A 15,223-nucleotide genomic window follows, 5' to 3' on the forward strand; every position below is an offset into this window, starting at 1 on the left:
GAAGAGGCTGCTTTGCTAACAAGCCTGATGGTTGTCTGGGGGAAGAAGAAGAAATACACATCATCATTATAACTTGATCCTTATTTGTAAAGTCTGGGAACCCTGGTAAAAAAAAAACTTGTTTATTATATCCCATACTATAGGGTAAGAAAAGAAGATTACGTTCCTAAAGATGTGAAATAAAAAATTAAAGCTGTTACAAGAAGATTTTGGAGAACCAGGAGACAGAGATCACAGCATTTCTGTGCTATAACTATTTACCGTGGGGTTTTGGTAGACATTATGCAAAACAGAGCATTAAGCAGCAGATTGAAGGAGTTAAGTAGATTTGTAAATATTTTCGGGGAGTTCCTCCTGTCTTGGATGCATCTGTGGGCATTTTTTTAAGCAAGTGCATTAAATCCTTTAACAATTTGTCAGCAGTATGTGATCGCGGTCTTTGCTGCTTCTGTTTTGCAAAGTATATGTGATTTTGCAAGTATCCATTTCAAAAAAAGAAAGATTTGAAACATTTTTTTGTTTAGACATTTCAAAGGAAAGTTCTGAACTCTACCCCGTCTTTTTCTGGCCACGTACCAAATAGCTATACATTGGAAAAATTAGCTAGGTTTTATGTTTGGGAGAAGAAGGTGGCAGAATTGTGTATGTATGTGCACCTAACTGTATGTACGAATACATGCGTTTATGTGTGTAACTACACATATGTCTATGAGAAAGAAATACATTGTGTAAATATTAATGGATTAAATTTATCAGGTAGGTTGTTGCTATGAGAGTTCCATAGCTACCAGCAACTTGAAAATTTACAGTTTAAAAAAACATTGTCAAACAGTAGGTACATTCTATAATTTTAGTAATTATATATAATTTCAAGTTAAATCCATCACTTCAAAGTATTTTTTTATAGATAGACTTGCATTATTTACAAGGATTGGTAAAGCAGATATTAAGGGCCTCTGAAAATTGAGAAACATGAAGAATAATGGAAATTGACGTGACAAGATTTTGAATGGGATCATTGCTTTTTTGAGTTGAAGCATTTTAAGGTAAATGTAATAGTAAGTCAATTAAGATCTAATAAGGAGAAGCAACCGATGAACCAGAAGCTTTGATATTCCTCTTCGTGTCTAAATTCTACTGTGCCAAACACTTTTTATTCATAGTACAAGGAAATTCCATTATTCTTTTATTAGCACTTTTAATGGAGCTTGGCCATTTGTAACTCCTGCTGCCTTCCTGCTCATATCCTTTGTGGCGTTATATCAAAGTATCCTCAAATGATTTTGGCTTCAGTTGTGAGGACTTGTGCAGTCTTTACAAATTAGTCATCAGGCGATGTGGAATTGGATATAAATGCTTAGATATATTCCCTTTTGATCTTTGCTTTAGGACCTTTAAGAAAGTATTAAAAGTAGCACAATTGTTTGATGGGTGATTTTTGAAGCTCTACTCTTTTGCTGCTTCCAAGTGCATTCTGCATATATATCTGAGAGTAAAAGGGGGGGAAAAGGGCAAATGAAAGTTTATTAAAAAGATGATCTTTCCTTATTTTCCATTTGACAGTGAAGGTTTTCCTTCTGCTAACTACTTCCTATTTGTAGTGGCTGCAACAATTCATTGTGGATTTCTTGCTCTGTGCTTTTAATTTCCACCTCCACTGTCAATTTCACAATTGTTGCAGTCTAGAGGAGGGCTTTCAATTTTTATATTAAAACTAACAGTAATCAACATTAGTTGAAAATACAGTTATTTCAAGTGGAGGTCTATATTAGTTTTACTCTAGTTCTGTTTTGTCTGATTTACATTGCACAAGGGTTGGTTTTGGGGGGGTTGTTTGCTATTTTGTAGATTCTTTTCAGTAAGTGTAAAAAGGAGATTTTATGATGGCTTTGTGAAAGCGTTGGTGATGCAGGATCATGGCACGAGTGACTTAAATTACTGACTTCCAGGATTCTTAGTTGCTTGATTAAAAGAGATTTCTCTGAGAACCTTTCTAAAGCAGAAAAGAGATAACCTTAAAGGATAAGTTGGAACATTGGTTAAAACAGATGTAAAAAGGAAGCTTATGAACTCCAGTGGCTGGAATAGGACCGTCTAGCAAGATTTGATAGTACTTCATCCTTTTGTGATGGGATATCTTATAGAAAAGAGAAAAATTAATCAGGAAATGTTCATTCTTCCAAGCTTGTGCTTCACTCACTAAACCAGAAAGTGATGTTTTGATGGAGTAAATACACTAACCTTACTAACCTTATTACTATTTATGCTTGGTCAGGAGACCAATAGCTGTTAGAAATAGTAGCTATTCCTGAAATTTTACCTCAGTATATATTTGCCTATCTAGTGCGAGTTACTGCATCCTGAAAGACATTTTAAATGCCTGTGGTTCTGCATTCCCAAGTGAAAAGCCAGCTGTTTTATGGAGGGGGAAAGCAAGGATTTCCTTTTCCTTCCACTTCCAAGTGTGGAGTCTTATCTCCTACCTAGTGAGGCTTTAATTCAGCAGCAGAGGGCTCAGAGCTTTAAAATTCTCTTATGCAAAAGGGATGGAAAAGTGGGAAATACTCTGCCTCTGCTGATAGCAGAGGAAGAGTAGTTAAGTTCCTGTATTCTTTAATGCCTAAATATGTATAGTTTACCATCTAGTTGCTCTTCTCGTTGTTCAGATGAAATCATACAACAGCAAATCTCAATAATTACCCTTTGGTTTTATACTTATCCCATCCAGGGGGATTTGATCTTGTTCTCTTTCACCTAGTGTCACTGTAGTGCTTGCAGAGCCTCCTACTATGGAACCTGTGGGTCTTTCAGATACCGTGCCACTGGCAAAGCTCATTGTAGCATCAGTCTTGAATGCCTGGCAAATATGTTGAGCTTTTGATGTGAGACACATACAAAAAGTTCACTTCTCTCAGATATCTTCTTTTGTTGTTAAAATAAATAAATATCTTCTAAAATTCATTCTTTCCAAAACTAAATAATTATTTAGGAAATGCTGATATATATCTTGATTATGAAAAGCTGTTCCAGGTAGGTGTTTGATTGCCATTTGTTCAAACTTATTTCAGTTAGCATGTGTAAAAATACATAGAACTCTTATTTGTAGATGAAGCCATTCCTTTTTCTGAAACACTTGCTTTTTCCTGTGTTTATGTAGAGTAGGAGTATGTATAGTCTGGCTTTCTTGAGAGTCAAGTTCTGACTGCTGTGTAACTTTTCTCTAGTTAGCTAGAGAAACAGCTCTTCCTATTATATGTACGGTTTATCTTTTTCTAGGACCATCAGAAAAATAAGATAAAAATGTCATCCTCATAAAGCTGTACCAACAACAGTTCTAGTGATTAAAAGGAAGATAGTTGAGGAGTGCTCCTTTTACCCTTAGCTATAATCTGGCCAGTTTTCTGCTAGCTCATTTAATGAAAGATTATGTTTGCACACAGATGATTTCTGCTGAATCTTTTTTGTGTGTACACTTGAGGTTCCACATTGTGCACAGCAAGGATTTTATTCTGTCTGCAGTGGATGTTTAACTCCCTTAGTATCTTTCTCCCAAGTGATGTTTGCCGTTTAAAACTTGTGACCCAGTTTGTTGAAAGCTACTAAGGCAGTTGTGATAGCAGGTTACCTGGTCAAAACAACAGGTTTGAGAAGCTTAATATGAGCTTCAGGATCCAATATGCAGAAAGTGTCCAAATTCAGCAGCACAGAGCCCTAGTTCCTTTTCTTCTTTCTGTCAGATGAGTTAAACATTCGGTCTAGCCCTAGAGCAGTTGTTTAAAACTATAATCCTCAATTTATGCTCTGCAAAAGAATGTTTTTACATATAGTAAACACAGTATAGCAGAACTACTATTCATTTTGCTGCTCTGTCTTTTTGAGAGGATAGACAGAAAGAGGGACCTTAGGGCATGTCCATACATGCCTCTGGCAGCATTGTGCTGTTACGGTGAGAAATCCTCTGAGACTTGTGCTTAAAACTCAGCTCTGGATTCATTTCTGCCTTCTGCAACCTGAATCTCTTGCGCAAGAACAGGGCATGATCTATGAAAAAATAAGGTCATGTCTTACAGCGTTAGTGACTTATTTTAGCATATACTGTGTCCAGCCAAGTAAGAAATAAAGGCAATGTTCATGTGGTTTGAAAAGTTTTCTGAAGAATTTTTTTCCAAGTTGAAAGTGCTCAGGATTAAAAAAATAAATTACTATTTCAAAATGTGCTCTAATTGATGCAATACTGCTGAAATAATTGTAAAATCTTTAAGCCTCGTGCTTTAAAATGTTCTTTATTAATGTGTTCTGCAAATGTTAAAACACTCAAAAAACTAAAACCCCATAGACGATGCCTGTGTGATTGGCAAGTTATATGGATCATTGTATTAAGATACACAATTAAGTGTCAAAAAGCTTTCTTTTTTTGTCTTTTGGTTTGGGTTTGTTTTGGGTTTTTTGCTAGCTCTTAGCCTGGTAAGCAATTTTGGGAGGCAGGGGGTGATATCCTGTATTCTGTTGGCTTTCATAAAGGTAGATGTGTGCATAACTGACTCAAGGAAGATTAATAACAAGATTATGTATGGCTACCCTTAAAGTTAAGGCTGCTAATGGCTGCTGTCACTTACAGACTTACCATGGTAATTGTTTTCAACCAATTATTGCAATAGTGCACAGACTCTTGCTCCAATTTTTAAGGGAAAATAAATAATCTAATGTCGGCATCCTTAAACTGTGGTTGTAGGGCACCTCTTTCTTCTGCTGGGTTCTGTAGCTCCTCTGGAGAGTTTGTGGCATTTGTAAGTCAGAAAAATTAAAAAATGATACTACTACACATTGAAAGAGGCTGTAAGTAATGAGGAGTGAAACTGTGTTTTCATAATGCAGCAGACAGGAGCCACTATCAAACAGGTAGGATCTCTTTTGGCACTGCCTATGGAGGCATATCTGTATGGTCTAAGTGGTTTTCATTGACAATAACACAAAATATTAATCATAGCAATGCTCAAGGCTGTGGCATTGTCTGGAAATTGTCATGGGCACCTGTGTGGAACATGAAGTATCCAAAAGCAAGAGGAAAGTCCCAGGAAAGGGGTGAGGGATTGGAGTCAGTTGACTTCTGGTAGCAAAACCTGTTAAGTCCTGTACTCCTTCCGGCCCATGTGCTGTAGCTGGTGGCCTCTGGGCACTGCAGTCTGTGGCAGGGCAATGGAGGCTGTGGTGGTGGCACCGAGAACCGGTGAAACTGTCTTCACCGTGGTGAGGATTGCTTAGTTTAAACAGCAGAAGCAGGGGGAGAGGGGAAGTTAAGTGCTTCTGTTGGGACCAGTTTTCCTCCAGCGAGCCGCTTCCTTTCATTTTTCTCCCATGTTCAGGGAAGCTGGACCTTCTGTGCATCCTTCACAAATAAACAAAATTGAACAAAAGAAATTCTGATGTCTACTGAAAGAAACAACTCTAAAATGCCTGATGTCCAAACTTTCTAATGGCAGGCATCACCATACAACTCTGGTAATTAGATCCTGAAAACTTTGTTTTTGAAGATGTGTCTGCACTGTGGTATGATGTGATTACATGAGAAGACATGTAAATTGAAATGTTGGACACTTTTAGAGCTGAAAGTGTTGCTATGAGATTAGTTTCTTAAAAGAAGCTAGTGAAAGACTAAAACATAGTTGCAGCATTAAACATACCTGGCAGGCGAGATTTACATCTTTCAGTAATCTATGCTCGTACCCTTTTAGTAGTTCCTGATCTCCCAGACTTTGCCATCTCCTACTTCTGTGTTTGTTGCTGGCCATCTTTCATAGCCGCTGGCGTTAGGAAGTGGTTTGTATTACATATGAGGCATGGCAGCTAGCATGTTTAAGTAAACCAGGTTTGGATGCTTTTTGGAATCTGGAAATGGGAAATTTCAGAACTGCTGAAAAACACAAGCAATTCTTGTTATTTTTCCTAAGGACAGTAATGTTTCTTAGATATCAACTGTGTTTTGTAAGACGTGCATGTGCAGTGGATGCACTGTGAATGTGTAAGTTTTACTTTTGAGCCAGAAAAGAAGAAAGTAGTTTTGAGATACTGTCTCAGCCTTCAGATTTTTTGGGTAATGACTTGGGTATATGATTCTGGAAAACAACAAAAAACCTTTTAACCTGCTTTCCATTTATTCCAGGAACAGCATTGTACTAAATCATAAGGCGACTGTGAGGTTGCAGTGCCTGTGATGTAAGCCATAGTCTGAATTTCCTAAAGCAGGTGCTTTGAATTGTTCTTCTGTAAGATGAAAAAGATTTCTAGGTTATTGCTGAAAGGAGACAGAGCCTTTTGCTATCTCCTGCCTCAAAATAGATTTCAGGTTTAATTTAATAGCTCAGATGTCAGATATGACCATGTTTTATGGAAATATTCTTATTGTAACCTACTTCCATTCTCCTCTTTTCCCTTCCCTCGTGTTCAGAACTGCTTTTTGGAGGAGGTTACATAAAGCTGTTTTGTGCTCTTCATATGATGTGAAGCTTCAAAGAAGACTACTGAAAGAGAAAAGCAATTTCTATTTGGAAGAACAGTGCAGTGGCCTTGTGCTAATGGCACACTTGAACAGTACTTGATGATAGCGAAGAAAATCTAATGGCCTGAAAAGCTCCTGCTTTTTCTTGCCTTAACTCTTAGCTGCACTGAAGTTTATGCCATCTATAACACAGAGTGAGCTGATATATAGACAGTTTAGAAATGGCAATTCAAATACCAGGAATTGTTTCAGGGTTTTGTAGAGAATAGGAGAAGAAACAAAAGGGCTTACTTCTCTGTTGGATATACTGTATAGAAAAAGACATATCTGTTCTGTCTTAATTCTATAGCTGAAATATAGGGGATAAAAGACTTGCGATCTTATTTGAAGTGTATATTGCATCCAGAAAATGGGAAAAAAAAAAAAAAAACAACCAAAAAAAAACCCCCAGTTCCTGAATTTATTGCTGTAAAACCAATGATTTGTTTGTTGTGTTTGTTTTACACAAAACCTAAAATATATACAAACAGGTAGTGTATATATGCTTAGTACTTTGGTTAAAACTGTATTCAATGCCAGTAACTTTTGCTGTAATTGGATATTTAAAGCCTGTTTTAGGTATTGGATATCTAACCCTGTCTGATGCTAACTGAATTGTTTGGGATTGTTACCTCAATTATCAACCAGAAGGGAGGCTTTTCCTGTTTTAGGTTAAACAGGTATTTTTTCAATCTTTTTAAAATGATCTTTCTAAAAAATGATTAACAATAGTCTGTCAAATCACGTTTGCATCTATACACAAAGGTAATGCTATATGATGATGCATGGGCTTAGATGTTAAACGCGGTTTCACAGGTACCAGTGTATTATTGAAATATCTTCATTAATGAGCTTGAGAACAGTTTTAAGAAATAAGCTGATGTAACCCACATATACCTATCCCCTTCATGTAAAAACATCTATACATTTTTTCAGATAAATAATAATGAAAATAGTGGTCATTTACTTCAGTTTTTCTCCTTGGTACAGCATGCAAATGCTACCTGGTATAGCAGATTGCCTTATATAAGTATTTTCTACCTGCAAAAAAATATTGACATATACAATGAGAGACAAGTTTTATGGTGACATTAAATATCTGTCATATGAACTCAAGTAAAACAAATTGTTTGAGGCACATTAATCCTCTTGTTATTTTCCAGAGAAAGTCATTACCTTTTGCTGCGTGTCTTGTATTGCTTATGTACCCTGTCCATCGTTACTGTGGTACTGACACAAAAGTATGAAAAAGAAAGGTCTTTTAGGTTTTCTAAAATTAGTTGCTGGAAAACTTTGACATCACAAAAAGTAAAGAGGCCTGGCCCTGTTAAAATTTCTTTTAAGCTTTCTTTAATCTTGCATTGGCAATGTGATGGAGTGTGTAACTAATAGTTCTATGGTCATTTCAAGTTCAGATCAAATTCGGGTATCTGTCCTTCTCCCATTCCCTAACATCTCATTTGACCTGTATCTCTCTGTGACTGTGCAGTTTGTAGCGGATTGGATTCCCCAGTTATCTTTCACCTTCTCTCATTTTTTTCCCCTCCCTCTTTCTTTATTCTATTGCTATTTCTCTCCCCCAAAAAAATGTTTATTTCTTCTTTGTGTAGTCTACCTTCTTTTTTCTGCTTCTTCCTGCCTAACTATTCTTTGTTTAATATCTTCTTCGGGTATTAGCACTGTATTCTCTCTCCATTTACTTTAATTCACCTGCCCTTCTGTTTTTCTTGTTTTTTTCCTCTTTCTCTTTATGGAGCCCCTTAGTTCTGCAGCTGTACTTTGTCCTGGCATTAAAGTGACTGTGGGAAACAATGTTGCTGTCGGAGGGGGAGGCATCAGTGCAGCAGCTGTAGCAGTGCATGAGCACAATGTCATGGGAACCCACCCGCAGGGGTGGTGGTAGAGTTCTTCACTATTCAAGAATTTAACTTTGCTATTGACCTAAGTGCTCCTATGACCAAGCACTTGAGCTTGCTTGCTTTTAATTGATTACATATCCAGAGACCCAAGTTTTGGGAACTTCGCTAATGGATATGATAACTAGCTTTACTTTCTGTTCCCTATCTTCTCACTGGAGAACAATAGTTGGTTTTGCTCATAAAATTGCTACAGTCTTTCTGTGTACTTGAATTAATTTGACATGTTATTTAAAGTTCTAAATGTGAACCAAGTTGGCATCAATGCTTTTATTAATCTTGTGATACCCAAAATCTTGGGTAAGATTTTGACTTTCTTGCATGGAGTGAACATATTCCATTTACTTTTCTTCTTCCTTATTCCTGTGTAAAAGCTTGTTTTAATGACCCTTTGATATAAAGGTGTGAAGCAGGTGTGTATTTTCTGGCTTTGTGTCTTATAATAAGAGCATGAAATGTTGATCTCCTTATTCTCAATATTCTTCTGCATATACGCATACGCACACACACGAAAACCCATCATCAAGAAAAACTTTGATTTGAGATTGTTTCTGGATGATACTTAGAATCAATCTGGTGTATTTCAAGTAAGTCAGGGAAGGATGGGATCACATTTTTCCCAATTGATAATAAGTCAGCACTGGCTACGATTCTATCTTCTGCTGAAACTTAAACTCTTGGAACTAGAAACACTCCTTTAGCTTTTATTTTGTTATCATTTCCTCTCTATACTACATCCCACTTAAGAATGAAGAAAGGTTAGTTATCATACAATTGAAAAGAGAAAACTGAGTAAAGTGACCATGTGGAACTATAGATAGAATTTGGGCTTTAGATTGTTCTACACAGGAAACTTGTTCTCCTGCTGTCTGTCGGCATAGTGCAGTTAGGCCACTCTCAGCGTAAGCTCAAGTGCTCTGCTTTGAAGGGCAGCTGGAGGAGGAGTCTCAGAATTTCCTAGCAAAACATGTGGATTTTGCATAGTTAATCTAGGTCATTGTCACCTGCAGCAAAGCATCTGTCTTAGCTGCGTGTGAAATTTAGGGTTCTTACAAATGTGCTCTCAGTGGTCTTGCACTCAGTCTGCTTGTGTCTGAGGGAAGGGCTCATGGTCTTAGGGGAGAGAGGGTGTTTGCATTCAGATGTAACTAGAAAAACATCCTATGGTTTTTACCAATTGCTCATCCTTTTTGAGGATTGCAGGATGAGCGCTGAAGGATGTCAGTGCTCTGGTGATTTAGTATGCACGCTTACAGTAAAACTAGCGATGCTCAGTTAAATTACCTGGATACTAACGTATACTCTACTCATGTAAATTAGGGTAGGCTTGAAAGACTTCCAAACCTAGTTCGAGGGTGGAGGCTCAGAGTCAGTAGACTTTGAGTTCACTCTGCAGTATAGCCATACCATGGAGGTTTAGGTCCCAGTTCAGGGCAGAAGAAAGCATCTAAAACACACGATTCAATTTCAGCTGTACTTGAGCTTTAGTATATCAGAAAGAAGGAATGGTGCTGTCAGTAGGAAGAGAGGTACAAACCTGGATTTTGTTATAAATGGACGTTAACAAAATATATTTCATTCCTTAAATATGACATGTTCTTCATATTATTGTTCCTCTGTATTCTGGTATTTTATGAATATAAAATAGTTTTCATCCAAAAAACTATCCATCCAAAGACAGATAAAATAAATTATCCATCCTTCCATGCATTTTTTGAGGGAAAGGCTCCAGCTTGAGAGGCTTGTATGGTAGCCATCTTCTTTGGAATTTACTTCATCATTTCAAATTTTGGCGAGATTCCAACATCAAAAAAATCGTCTTTCCAAGAAGCTGTAGTTTCTTCCTGTAATTCTAGAGACTGCCTCTATTTGATTTGCAGTATCTGAAGTATAAGAGGCTTGTGGGGCCAATGGCAAATTTAAGGTTTGGTATCTCATGATTCATCAGGATAAAAATAGGGGGTTTATATCTCCTTAAAGGAACAGGAGCATTACAATTTCTTTGTGATAAATGTGGCATTTTCTAATATCACTGAAAGCAACTAAGAGGTTGATCTTTAAAGATGACATTTTAGTTCATATAAATGCTGCTTTAGGTCATGTTGAATTTTTCTTTCACCCGTTCCTCATACAATCACAATAGTCATACCTAATCATCTAGCCTTATAGAAAGAAAGGATGGATATGCAAGTAGTTGACAAACGTCTTTAAAACACAGCACAAGATTTTTTTTTCCAAAATATATTTCTGTGAAATTTTATATATGTAGCACACATAAAGAGAGGTGCTGTGATAAAACACTTCAGGTTGCAAATACAAGCAGTCATGCTGACAAATCCTTTATTTCATAGTCATGCCTTTTCCGGGAAAAAATACCTATGCGTTCTTACTGCTGCTCATTTTTGCATCTCTTTTAATATTGCTAGCATCATTTATTAGGCATGTGTATGGCAAATTATGCTCCTTCATGCCTTTTATTTTTACAAGCTTATTTTTTAGATAAAAGGCCTGCTTGATACAAAATCTTACAAGACATAAGCCATCACTGTTTTACGCTGCAAACTCCAACCTTGTTTTCCATAGAACATTTGCGGAAAGATGTGTAATATAAAGCTAAAAATATGATCCATTTGTAAGTCCTGTGCGGGAACAGACATTAAATACCAATTCACGTGTCAGACAGACAGTGGCAGCTGCTTTGTTAATGTATGGCACAATCCCATATTAAATCAAATGGCAAGTGCACAGTTTGACAGATACTGTCATCAGTGCAAACATTATTAAACTCATTAAAGAGCTTGCTTTTAATTTTTTATTTAAAGTACATATATTTGGCTTGCAGAGCCATTCTCAGTCAGAGCCTACAGCAGTACTGTAGCAAGTACTCCTTCTCCAGGTTTTTTGCCTAACAAAGCCTGATGTGTTTCTGGCCATTCCTCAGGGGCAGTGCTGCGATGTTTATGGCTTCCCCTGCACATCGCACGTTAGGGTCTGTGACCAGAAATTCCATTTCAGAGCACATCGCTCTGGATAGCACTCAGTGGTCTTTTCATTTTGATTGATGGCTCTGGTTTTGCACCATCTGGCTTCTGATAGGCTGCATTAATCATATTCGGAACTAAGAAAATTTAGACAGGATTTTTAAATAAGTACCTGTACATGTAAAAGAAAAGTGCATGTATATATGTGTTTCTGTGTTCAATTCCTATGGGTTCCAGTCATACAAAAGAGAGCAACAGTCCTGTTATACAGTTTGTATTGGGATAAATAGGTCTCTAAATAAATCTCTACTTACGAATGCCCATATTTCAATTTTACTCCTACTGTTTTAAGTTTATTCTATTTTGCTTTCTATCAGCTGTTTATAGTCACTGCCTTATGCTGACATTGTTTTCAGTTAGGAACTATGGACTTGTCTAAAGCATTTGAGTTGCACCTCAACTGTTTTAAGTAAGTCTTAAAATTTCTCTTTCTGCTGCTTTGGTGGTATGCTGAAGTTCCTTGCTTCTTTTTAAACGTAGCTTGAGATAATGGTTTCTGAAACAGAACATCTTCAGGTTTTAATTCCTATATGTGTAGAACATCTTAAAACTGTCATATTGAAATTCACATCTTGGGGAAAATTTAAGAATCTTAATTATACATGCAATATGCAAAAGTCAGTAATCGGCCATACTGAGGGCTTCTGATAGAGTTTGACAATAGCATATTTAAGGTACTGTATTGTTGGATTAGCAAAATTAATAGTTTCCCAATACGCATGTAGGAATTAATCAGCCAACATGCAGTTGTTAAGTGTTCCAGATTTTATTTGGATTTCTAATTTACAAGTAAGCAGTTATCTATACTCCTCCTCATTAGGTTGCTTTCATTCTGTGATATTTTACAATATGACTTAAGGGAAAAATTTGTCCTGTGGTACACCCTGTCACATTGAAGCCATGAATGGCTGGATTCAATGGATCCAGCCATTGAAGCTGGATGTTAGGTTTCAGAAGCTACTTAATCTTCACCTTTTAAATTTTCAAAGACGATGGGATGAGAAGCTGCCCCGGATTCCCTTCCACCTATACTGCTGTGGATATAACACTGCATGAAATGGTGGGCAGACAGCAATACTTTATACTCTTAATAACAAATCCAGTAAGCGCATTTGCTATATCCCCAAGTCCAGCATTTACTGGTCACACTAGGTATGCTTTCTTAGGTGTTCCTCACCAATCAAATGGTGTGGAAGTATCACAGCCACCATTTTTTCATTGACAGCTATAAATTACATTATTGTTGGGGTGTTTTTGTGGGTTTTTGTTTCTTGTTTTTACTTTTTTGCCCCATTTTCTCTCACTTTTCCTCAATATTTTCATTAGTAGAGCTTGCAGGTACTTCGGAATCTTTTTTTAATTTATTATTCCCTCCGCTTTGCTTATGAGAATACCTTAAGAATGAGGTACAGAAGAATTCCATGTATAACTTAGCAGGAAGGTGGAGCAACGTTCATCCATAACCCCACCAACTAAAGCAAAACTTCCTGTTCTAATTTTATTTCTGCCAGGCTTGATGATGTGTCTCTGTAGAGTAGATGAGGTTTATTTCAAGACATCTGGCATGAATTCTTTATAATTTAAAGCTGTACTTAGGGTTCAAAACTAATGGTGTGTCAGAAAGTTGTTTGACATACTACAGCAAGAAACAGTTCTTGAGAAAGATTTTAGAAAATTCAATCACTACATTTAATAAAGATATAAAGCTCCTTAAGGTCTAGCACTGTGCAGGTGCTGAGAGCACCCTGTCTCACATTTGTTCATTTCCACAGTTTTCTGCAAAACTCTGCTTTTTCTGTTGTCTTCCTCTAACGCGTTCATGTTTTCTTGTACATTTATTTTAAAGACCAGGCTTGTTTGTTTGTTTACAGTCTCACAGCTTTTTAAAGTAGACATCTGTGGTTGAGAGAATCATAATTCACCAATAATCTGTGTTAAATTAAGTATAGATGCTGAAAATTAGGATAAACAAAACCTGCTTAATCATTATTACAAAAGCACCATCTTCATTTGTGTGCCAAGGAGGATTTAAAAAAAAAAAAAAATCTTCATGGCCACACTACCGATCAGACTGTGCCCAGTGTTGAACTACAGTTCTCTAGTAAATCAACAGCTCATCTTGAGTAATTTTGCCTTGCGCCTCCCAGATACAGAACTCCCACCTTATTTTGCCTGAATCATTGTAATTATAGTTTACCTCAGAGGCATTATGGAAGTTAAAAGGTTAAAGTCTTGCCAACAGGCATAATCAGTATCTTCTCCTAAGCTCCCTGTTGGCTATTCATAAAAGCCTGGATCCTCAAGCTCGGAAGAAGCCTTCAGTGCGCATACTGCTCCCCAGTGTTCTCATTATCCAGCTTCCAACTTGGCGCAGCAGCATCACCATGCAGGCTTGTGGAAGCTGGAGCAGCCCAATACCTTGTTGGTAGCAAAGGTCTACAGTGAAAACGATGGTTGTTTATAGTAGCCTTCTGCAAAGGATCCTCTGAACTTTGTGAGAAATGAACTAGATACATTCACTCCTGTATTACACTTCAAAACATGGAGAAAAAGGTAAAATATATTTGCAGGTGTCTTCCTGAGAACTGAAAAATCATTGATATTGTCATTTAAACACTGGGATGTAGTGTCAAAGGGTGAGTTCAGGGCCTGCAGGATGGTTAATAGAAATCCCTAAAAAGTGAAATATTTATACCGTGGATCTCCTTTCATCTCTTTCCAAAGTTGTACATGCCAGCTTAGGAAAATTGCCCGCAACAACTTGTCATCAGTGGATACAGACTACTGGTGTTTTCATCTGACTATCAGTAAGCAGCTCAATATGAAGAAACTTTATATTACCATATTACCATTCTGAAATGCAAGGCCTGCCTACGCTTTTAAACTTAACAACTCCAGTCAAATCTTATCTTAGTCCATGCAGGTTTAATGACTTAGCTTCTTGAAGTCAATGCCAGTCAATTAATTCTGCAGAAATATGCCCTGCATTGCTGTAGTGATGCTATCTTATCTCATCGCCACTGTGTTTTTTGTTTCTGTTTCAATATGGAGAACAGAGGGAGCTGAATTTTGGGATGTATTTTGGGGTTGAATTTTTGTTACTCTCTTTTTTAGTTTTATTGTCACTCCCTACGTTGAAAGAAATGTAAGGAGTAAACACTTTAAATTTGTTAAGGTTTACCAGCCTCTATATGCATATTCCATTCTTCTGTAAGCTTTCCAATAACAAATCAGCAAATGGGGTGACTAAACCTTTTAACAGACTCATTTCCAGGGCTATTTAATATACTGGTATCTGGTTTTGCTGTTCTACTGATTATTAGTAACATCGTATCAAAGGATGTCAATTTATCGTAGGACGTTTGGGTTTTGGAAACAGATACCATTGGTAGTTATTTTTTAAAATTCTGCTTGTTTGTATTTAAAAATCTACAGGATTTGATATGAATGATAATCTGGGAGAGTATACATGTGAAGATTTTAAAAATTCTTTCAAAGGATTCTTACTTCTGTGAGACTACATACAGGTTTTTGGTGCTTTTAAACTCCTTTATAAATACTGTCTGAGTAATTTCTTTTCTTGTGATGCGTGTTAGTTATAAGGGGAGGGGGAGCCCTTTATCAATTGTATTCTGTGGGTATGTAGCATACATTCCCCTGTTAATGGCTGGCAACTGTACACTGTGCAAGCTCTGTGTCTGATAAGAAATAGGGCGTGCACATCAAAACAT

General features: G+C 36.9%; 1 protein-coding gene across 1 annotated transcript in view; it reads left to right on the top strand.

Moving 5' to 3' along the window:
• Window positions 1-15,223, top strand: part of CDKAL1 (CDK5 regulatory subunit associated protein 1-like 1) — a 436,847-nt gene that overhangs the window by 343,053 nt on the left and 78,571 nt on the right. The gene's annotated exons all lie outside the window — the stretch shown is intronic.

This window comes from Pygoscelis adeliae, unplaced genomic scaffold (assembly GCF_000699105.1).
Source record: "Pygoscelis adeliae isolate BGI_AS28 unplaced genomic scaffold, ASM69910v1 Scaffold186, whole genome shotgun sequence".
Taxonomy (NCBI): domain Eukaryota; kingdom Metazoa; phylum Chordata; class Aves; order Sphenisciformes; family Spheniscidae; genus Pygoscelis; species Pygoscelis adeliae.